The sequence below is a fragment of the Myotis lucifugus genome, unplaced genomic scaffold (genome assembly GCF_000147115.1).
Source record: "Myotis lucifugus unplaced genomic scaffold, Myoluc2.0 scaffold_151, whole genome shotgun sequence".
NCBI lineage: Eukaryota > Metazoa > Chordata > Mammalia > Chiroptera > Vespertilionidae > Myotis > Myotis lucifugus.
The window spans coordinates 2,088,938-2,098,048 of record NW_005871199.1 but is presented as its reverse complement, the minus strand read 5'-3'; the positions used below and the strand labels follow the sequence as shown (position 1 = coordinate 2,098,048).

The window sequence follows — 9,111 nt, the reverse complement described above, 5'->3', positions numbered from 1 at the left end:
GCCTTTCTCCTTCAGGTGTGTATCTTTGCTTTCTTTCTCCTAAGCTCTAAAGGCCTTCTTCTGTCTCTGTAACTTGTTTCCTGAGCCCTACGGAGGGCAAGGGGGGGATGGGGGCAGGGGAAAGCCAACGGCCATGGGCTCCCGGCCCAGTTGGCTCACTTCTGCCTCCGTGATTTTCTCTCTTAAAGGCCAAGGCATCTCTCTGAGCCGCCCCCTTGAATCTTCTCTTCGAGTGTACTTTCATCTTGCATGCTAAATAAACTTCCTCTTGCGCTACAGTTCTTGGCTATGAAGTCTTTCTTAACCGAACTTAAGACCCGGGAGCCCACATCGCCACTGTCAACTGGGCCTTTGTTTCTTGAATTCTAGCCGCCTTGCTCTCCGTGGACTCGCAGCTTCACCTCCAGAGTCCAAGGAGTTGGCTTCAGAGCCCCTCCTCGTGTCCTCCCTGGAAACTCTGAGAGCAGTAAGCTGGGCCAAGGTGGGGCGCACCTTGTTTGCTTCTCATCTCTCAGGGTTGCTCTCCTCTGTTGCCTGATTTCAGTGTCTGGAAAACCAGTATTTCATGTGTTTTGTCCTTTTCTTTCCTTAGGGGGCAGGGGTGAGGGGAGGGTGAGATTTCTGGGGGAAAGGTAAATCTGATTTTTGGCACTTTACCTTTGCCAGAAGCTGAAGGCCCCTCTCTCTCTCTCTCTCTCTCTCTCTCTCTCTCTCTCTCTCTCTCTCTCCCAGTGCATGTGCTAGCACAAAGCATCAATCAGTTGCCTCCTGTACACACCCTGCCCGGGGATCAAACCTGCAAACTAGATATGTGCCCCGGCCAGTGATCGGACCCACAACCTTTTGGTGTATGGGATGATGCTCCAACTGAAGGCATGACTTCGATAGGAGGCGTGCCAACTTATATGCCAATGTATTTCTCCCACACGATGAAAGGGCCTTTTTCTTCATGCTCTTGCCAGCACAACAAGCTTTCTGTACATCTATCTGCTGCTCTAACGAGGGGAGTGGCTCCCTCCTGACTCAACTAAGACTTCCCGAGGTAAAACGGGGCAATATGGACATTATCGAGAGATACCCTATGTGTCTGTTGGCAGGTAAACTTCCAATAATTGTCATTGTTTTCTGTACCGCCCAACTTAATTGAAGACTGGCCAGAACCACCCTGGATAGCTCCTTTCCAAGCAATTCACAGACTGGAAGGGAATCTATAAGCTGGTGCCAGACACTTGCTCCTCTTCCCTTTCCTTTTTGAATTGTGTGTTTTCCTTCATTGGATGCATACAATCTAACGATTGGTCTCCCTCCTACTCAAGGGCTCGTCAGCATGCCGATAACTGCTTCTATATGATTCCTGGACAGTGTTTGGCTGTTTCTGTAAAAATTATCCTATTGGAGAAAAATCATTGGAACCAACAGAATCCTGCAGCTGGCAATGCATCTTAGAGTTATTGGCTCACCTTCCCTTGGTTCTGTTGACTCTCCTCAGGTCAGGATTAACAAAAAATAAAAAAATAGTAATAATAAATAAAATAAAAACATCACTGTGTTATCTGCAGCAATAGAAATAAATACCTTTTATCTATTGATGTAATTGTCCCCCTTCCCTTTCTCATAAATACCCCTTGCCTTTGTCTTCTAATCAGAACATTATTTCGGCTTCTTTTTTTTTTCTTTTTCTGTAATAATTGCCAGTTTTATTTCTCTAGCTAAGAGACCCAGAGGTGATTTAAGGTTTACATTTTAACATTTATTTTATCAATAGTTTAGGTGCCCCCATTGCTCTTATTAGCTGGTTGCAAAGTATTTGACTTTCTTATTAAAAAATTTTAATTCTGTCTGTGACACATGTTCCTTAAAAAATACATATAAGCAAAAGAAAACTCACACTACACAGAAATAAGCACAGTGAAGTTTTTGATGTATGTATGTATGTATACACACATGCACACACACACAATTTGGGATTTTTATACATATGTGAGCTGATACTAAATATGCTCTGTAACTTATGTTACTTTACAATATGGAATGAACATATTTTCATGCATTTGTGTGAAACTTCCCAATTAAAAAATAGACCTGGAGAATGGGTCAAAATATGCATCTCAGAGTTACAAAGGCTAAAACTCAGCACAACAGGGAGTCCAATTTAGAAGATTAGATTCTTCCAAACAAATCAAACATTGATTGCAAACATAATATTAATTAATATTTTAATAATCATGATATAGTATGTGTCCATCCAAATGCTGTGAATGCCTTAAAAACAGACACATACTATTGTTATAATGATTACAAGACTGACTTATTATTCTCATACCAAAAATAAAAAAGGTTACAAAGAAAACTCCATTTACCAAAAATGTGCTTCTTCATTATCTCTATTTTTATTCTGGCCCTTCCCTTCTTCTACTTGCAATCTAATTCTGCTTTTGCTTCTTACCTCTTTCCTTTAAAAAAAATATTTTTATTGATTTCAGAGAGGCAGGGAGAGGGAGAGATAGAAACATGATGATGAGAGAAAATCATTGATTGGCTGCCTCCTGTACATCCTCTACTGGGGATTGAGCCTGCAACCCAGGCATGTGCACTTGACCCGAATTGAACCTGGGACTCTTCAGTCCACAGGCTGATGCTCTATCCACTGAGCCAAACCTGGTAGGGCCTTACTTATTTCTTGGATTAGAATTTTACTTGCCTAACCTAGCAAGTTAGATTACTAAGGTCAGTAGTTTGAGGTTGGCAATTGCAGGTGCGGGGTCATAAACAAGGGATCGGGATGAATTTCCCATGTTGTCCTGCAATTGGAAGGGTCTTTATCCGAGTTGTGGTGTGAACTGACAACACAGATATTTTGATACTGGAATTTGAATGTCCCCACTTTGTGCTGCTTTCTGGTGTCTCAAGCCTTTGACCAAAATATCTGTTGGTCTGTGAGCTCCATCTTCCCAAGACAACTGAGCTGTTATGCAATTTGATATCAAGGCACATTGGTGTCTCAGTAGGAGGAATACTACCTTCCAGGAGCATTGGTGGTTCAGTGGTAGAATTCTTGCCTCCCACGCAGGAGACCCGGGTTCAATTCCCGGCCAATGCACTTTGTGTGACTTCCTTTTACTGCTTAATGACTGGGCCAGGTCACTCCATGGAGAGATCCGGAGAGGGAGCGCTCAGGTCTGCATGGACCTGGAATCTACACCAGACACCCTGAGCCTAACGTTAACTTCCTCAGCCATGGGGGCCTCCGGGTGCCTCCTGGGCCCCTCACTGTCCAGGAAGGATCCGTGTACTTGGCCATGTGTGTCCACAGGTGTTGGTCTGAAATTTATGTTTTTTAAAAAGGGAAAACGAACTACAGATCTGGGAAGCGTTTTGCGGCTTTCTTTCATTCCTCTTGAATACTCGGAACAGATTCCGATTTGAGAACGCTAACAATGTGACTGATTACAGACCACATGTGATTCATTTTCATCCAAAAATCTTTGGAGAAGCCCCTTAACCAACAGTAGTTTTAAATACAAGATCAGTGACATTTGGGGAGGTTTTTTTTCCCCTTTCTGTTTTAAAGATAAACTTGACTTATTTAATTTCAAGAGTTTCCTGAGTCTGCCCTGGCCTGCGAGGCTTAAGGAGTTGGGGCTTCGATTCCTGGTGAAGGGCATGTACTTGGGTTGTAAGGTCCCTGAAGCCCCCCTCCACCCCTCCTTGGGGCACATGCGGGAGGCAAAGGATAATGTGTCTCCCTCACATCTGATCTCTCTCTCTCTCTCTCTCTCTCTCTCTCTTCCACTCACTCAAAAATCAATGGAGAATGGGGATTAACAAAACAAAACAAAAAACACCAAAAAAAAGTTTCCTCAGTCTGAGATTGTCTCCCTACATTTTAAGTATAAAACAATGGTGATACTGTGTTGTTAGCATTGAAGCTGTTTTATTCATCTATTTGTGGGGGGTTTTAACTCTCTTGGAAGTCTGAAATTTAATTAATAAATTCTGAACTGTGGTATAATTTCTTGCTTTTGTCTCTGTAGACAGGAATCAGGATTTAGGTGGTGGGGGTTGGGGACAGCAGGAATTCTCATTTATGTAAAGGAATACGATTAATTACTTAGAAGATTAAGTTTTTAAAGACTGTAATATCTTCAGATTTCCCCTTCACTGTTTGCTGAAAAAAATTCTATCTTTGACCCCCTCCCTGAGGGAAAGTCATGGCCTGTGAGGCTTCCTCCATATTCCAGTCTCCTCTTCCTCCTCCTCTTCCTTCTCTTCTTCTTCCTCCTCTTCCTCCTTCTTTTGTCCCTTCTCTTCCTTTTTCTCCTTCTTCAATGAAGAAGCTGGAAGAAAGTGGGGGAGAGGGATGAGGACCCACAAGGGCTGCAGGAGAGTCTTATTGGCGAGCTTGAAGGAGAGTGAGGAAAGAGGAGCTGTGGGCTGTGAAATAAGCAATGGGAAAGCAAAGCAGAGATGTGAGTAGCCTTGGCTTGGCCTATAGCCTTTTCAGAATATTCAGATGATACAAATAAAGGAATTTTGCTTTTATTTTCAACTACAGGTTGGTTCCTAGAGAGTATTCTTTAAGCTCACATCATGCTAACAGCTCAACTTCATGGGCCTTGTCTCCATAGGGTTGTCCTTGGTTGCAGTAAAGAGTAATGTCCACACTTTTCTCTTGAAACAACATTTTGAAGTCTCCACAACATCCTCTCTGCCCTAAGATTCATTGTGGAGCGGAAGGAGAGTTTGAAAAAAATGTTTAATACACATAAACTAAAATGCACAGAACCTAGATGTACAATATAACAGATGATTATAAAATAAGGCACACTCCTGTGCAACCTACACACAGATAAGAAGTAAAACAGTATTAGTCTTTCAATCAACTCCTCCCATGCTTTACTAAGTCATAACCTTCTATCTCATCCCTTACACCCACTTAATCCCCCCCCCCATCTGTAAATTCTCTCACTGGGGTTTCATTTTTAATATCTCTTATTGTTAATGGGCTTGAGCACTATTACATGTTTGGTAGCCATTTGGATTTTTTCTTATAAGGTTTTTGTCCCCAAGACCTGGGTTATTTTTCTATAGGTCTGTCTGTCTTTCTTCTGGTTTTAAAGTAACTCATTAAATCTATCCAGTACCAGTTGTTTATACCAAATGCTAGCAGCCTCTTGAACCGCCCGGCCCACAAGCCCTGAGATTGAGTACACACACACACACACACACACACACACACACACACACCCCTTTGCCCTCGATTTGACAATGCAAGGAAGAAAGATCCACAAACTCTGCACGTGGGCTAAAAGACACCTGGGTAAGGGATTCTGGGATTCTTTGTACATCAAATAGGCCTCTGGGGGAGGGAGAAGTGGACTCCATGTGGGAATGTCCTCTTGGCTCTACATCATCTTTGCCTAAAGAAAGAAGGCACAGCCAGAAGAGGCCAGAGTGGAGCACATACATAGCAGACCTCCTTTTCCCTGGCGGCAGGCACAGTGAATATTGGGTAGGCCAGCGGTGGAGGGTGAGGGGTTCCATGGCATAAAAGAAAGACAGATTCAAGGAGCCCTAGGATAGAGGAGGGAGGGGTGGAGGGGAAGGGGGGAGAGATGAGGAAAAGCGGTTGGAGGGAGAGGAGGAGGAGAAGGGGGACAGGTGGAGGCGGAGACAGCTGCTGCCAGGTGAGACGCAGACCGCAGCCAGATAACCCGGGTGGATGGAGATCGGGGGCTCTGGCTCCTCAAGTCTCTGCGACTACCGGCGTCAGGGCTGTCCGGTTCCCTCGGTCTCGGACGGGGCGGCCTAGCATGGCGCATCATCCTAGGTCGCCTCTCCTCTCTCCAAGGACCTCCGAGGGAAGGACGGCCCACGGCAACTCGCTCCTCGGTGGCCCAGCGCACAGAGTCCGGGCTTCCGGTGGAGCACTTGCCCGGCGTCTCTTCTGGGTAAGAGCAGACTCCGCTGGATAGACCTGCGGTTCCCCGAGGACCGCTCCGCCAGCTCCGTGGGCCAGGCGCGACCCAGGCCCCTGGAGGAGGACGACGATTCGGGTCGGGCCCCCTCGATGGGCTGAGCCAGAGAAGCAGCAAGGGAACCGGCTGCGCCCCTGCGGCCCAGGTCCTCTCTCCTCCGGTTGTTAGAAAAGGTTGATCCAACTCCCTTCTCAAGCACCAGAGAGGCGGCTGGGTCACATGCGATGGTTGGCGTGTGTGTGTGTGTGTGTGTGTGAACACAGCCGGGCTGGAAGAGGAGGGAGAGGGGGAAGTAGGTGCGAGAGAAGCAGCTGGCTCTCCCGGGCAGGGAAAGGGGAAAGGGACCCAGGAGCCGGGAGCCTCCAGGCAAAGGCAGGGCTCGGGCCTCATTTTCCAAGAAGGGTGCCTCCCTCGGCCCTGGCCGGAGGAGGACTGTGAAGTGGGAGGTCATGGGGACACGTCGGCCACGCTTCCCCAGCACCACGCACCGGGGGGCATTTGTGGTGACGGTGGGAGTGCCCGTCTGGACAGGAGGAGGCGCGGCGCCGGAGGCAGAGGGGTCCACACACTTGGGTCAGGAAATGGGGGAGCCTGGGAGGTGGTGAGGCGCCGGGTGGGGCCGGCGGGGCGCAGTGTGGCACCAGGGACCGGGGAGGTCAGGGGAGAGCTCGTGGGGCTCCACACCCCTGAGTGCATGGCCGAGCCTCGCCCGCCCGGGAGAACCAGCTTCGTGATCACGGTGTCGCCCCCGCCAGGTAAGTGTGAGCGCGCGCCCTCCTGGCGCCGTGCAGCCCTCGCGTCCCTCCTCCGTCCACTCGGGGTCACCGTCCCCGGCCCCCGCACACGCACACGGGAGACCCCCCTCCGCCGCGGGTCCTTCTGACCGACCGCCTGGCCGCAGCGGCACCGGACCCAGCGACCCGCAGCCACGGCGCCGCCACCTGCTTCTCGCTCTGCGGCCTCTGCGGCGGGGTCCCCGCCGCCCACCCGCCTCGCTCGCTCGCCCCTGGCCCCGAGGACACCCGGTGCATCCCGACCGGTCTTCGGAGGGAAAAGGGAAACCGGGCCCCGCACCGGGGAGCGCCTGCGGGTTTAAGGGCAACAGTCCTCGTGGGACTGGGCCCTGGGACGGCGGTCGGAGCTGGTGCGGATTCCTACTCCTCCCGCTGCTCGCGGCCGCGCTCGGCGTTTTCCGGTTGTGCCGGCTTCACGCGCTGCCTTGTTGGTTCACGTCGCCTCCTGACCCAGCTCTAGAGACAGACGGACAGTCACCCCTGGCGGCGGCACCTCTCCCGAAGCCGAGAAAACATTTCTGTGCGACTGAGCTGGGGAGGCCTCGCCAACCGGCGCGTTTCCGGGGCGCGCACCCACCCTCCCTCCTCTCCGCGATGCGGGCTGCGCCGGCTCGGCGGGTGCCGCGGCCAGCAGCGCGGGCTCGGGTGCAGCCCCCCCGGATGCGACCTGCGCACGGCCGTGTGCACCTGAGCTGGAGGCAAGGAGCCCTCCAAGCCCCTTGTGCGGGAGGGCGGCTGCCGTAGAGAAAAGCAAGACCCGTGAGCCCCGAGAAGCGCGCGCCCCCGTGTCCCTGCTGCGGGAGTTGAAGACTCGGTGCGGGAGCGCACACACCACACGTGTGGAGATCAGGGAGATTCCTGCGGGAGGACAGATGTCAGACGGCGCAAAAGGAGTTCCCTGACCGGGAATCGAACCCGGGCCGCGGCGGTGAAAGCGCCGAATCCTAACCACTAGACCACCAGGGACTCAGTAGCAGCCTACCTCGCCTCTGCCATTCGGAAGAGAGTGACGTTTCTCCTGCGCCCTGAGGGGCTTTACCGCGGGCACCGGGTGGAGAGGGGCGTGTCACCCATCCTCCCAGCAATGCTTTCATAGGCCGAGTTTCTTCCCTGCCTTCTCCACCGAAGGAGCCCGCAGACCACCCACCGCGCTCCCGGCAGCCCGCCACGTCCACCGGTCCGGGGAGCGAGCTGTCCTGCCCCCGCCGCCCTCCGAACCGCCCCGGACTGCGCCTTTGCGAGGCGGCCCCGCGTGGAGAGAAGGTCGCCTGGGCGGGTCAGTGGACCAAGTGGACGGGAGGAGGCGAGAGGAGAGGCGCCCAGGGTGAGACCCCGGGATCCCCAACCTCAGAAGGCACTCTGAGGGGTGCGGGAGCCGAATAGCGGGATGGAACACGCTTTCAAGCAAAGCTCTGCGGCCCTGACCTGCCGCGACCTGCCGACCCGCATTCCCCCCCCCCTCCCCCGCCTTGGTTGATGGAAAGTCCACACTTTCGGGTGCTCTGGCCAGAAACCACTTGAGGTTCTCTCCGTCGCCGGAGCTTCCCCACATCCAAAGAGGCAGATGTTCTCTCGTGGGTCAGGTGAGCCGACCTGGGTCTGCACGAGGGATTGGGATCCGATCAGTTCTGTGCGGAGGGCTCGGCCCGTGGGCTGCTGGGTGTAGAGTTACTCTGCGACTAGACGCCAGGGGGAAACTCTCGCCCCTTCCCCCAGTCGCGACCATCCCAAATGTCTACAGACGAGCACTAGAGTCACAGCGAGGGCCGGGCGTGTGTGTATTGGGGGGAGGGGGGGTGACTAAATCGCCCCCGATGGAGAACCAGCCGGGGTGCGCAGTCCCTGCTGCCCCTGGTCTCGGGACTTTCCAGATCAGGGCGCAGGGGGCGATTCGGCTCTCGGCGCCCGGCTCAGTTGGGCGTGGGACCTGAGACTCGCCCCGAGACCGTGGGCTTTTCTACCATTAGGCCTTCCCTTTGGTTCTGTCCTCGAAATCAACCTCTTTTGACGCTGTCCACGAGGGCCAGCCAGGCAGCGCGCTGGGTCCTCTTGCTCCTTCCGGGACATCGCCCTGGTTTGCGTAGAGCCTGCGGAGAAGATTAGGGGCCGCTTTCCCCGGCTGCCCCGGGCGATGGGAAGGCCAGGGAAGCCGCAGAAAGTGGCCCCCAAGTCTGCGCCGCTGGCGCTCCCCTCGCCCCACCGCGGGCGGTGCGACAGGAGCTGGAGAGAGTGGGTAGCCTGGGGTCCACGTGGCAAACGCGAAGAGGCGGGAAAGTGCGGGGGAGACGTGGACGGGACAGGGGGCCTCACCAGGAGGCCGGGGCAGAGGCTTGGGCCGG

The 9,111-nt window shown here is 52.7% G+C and overlaps 2 non-coding genes across 2 annotated transcripts; one reads left to right on the top strand and one right to left on the bottom strand.

The window, feature by feature from the left end:
- Positions 1-3,029: 3,029 nt before the first annotated feature.
- TRNAG-CCC lies at positions 3,030-3,100 on the top strand. The gene has a single exon. It is a non-coding gene; the product is annotated as a tRNA-Gly (tRNA).
- Positions 3,101-7,666: 4,566 nt separating this feature from the next.
- On the bottom strand, positions 7,667-7,738 carry TRNAE-UUC. Its single transcript has one exon. It is a non-coding gene; the product is annotated as a tRNA-Glu (tRNA).
- Positions 7,739-9,111: the final 1,373 nt, after the last annotated feature.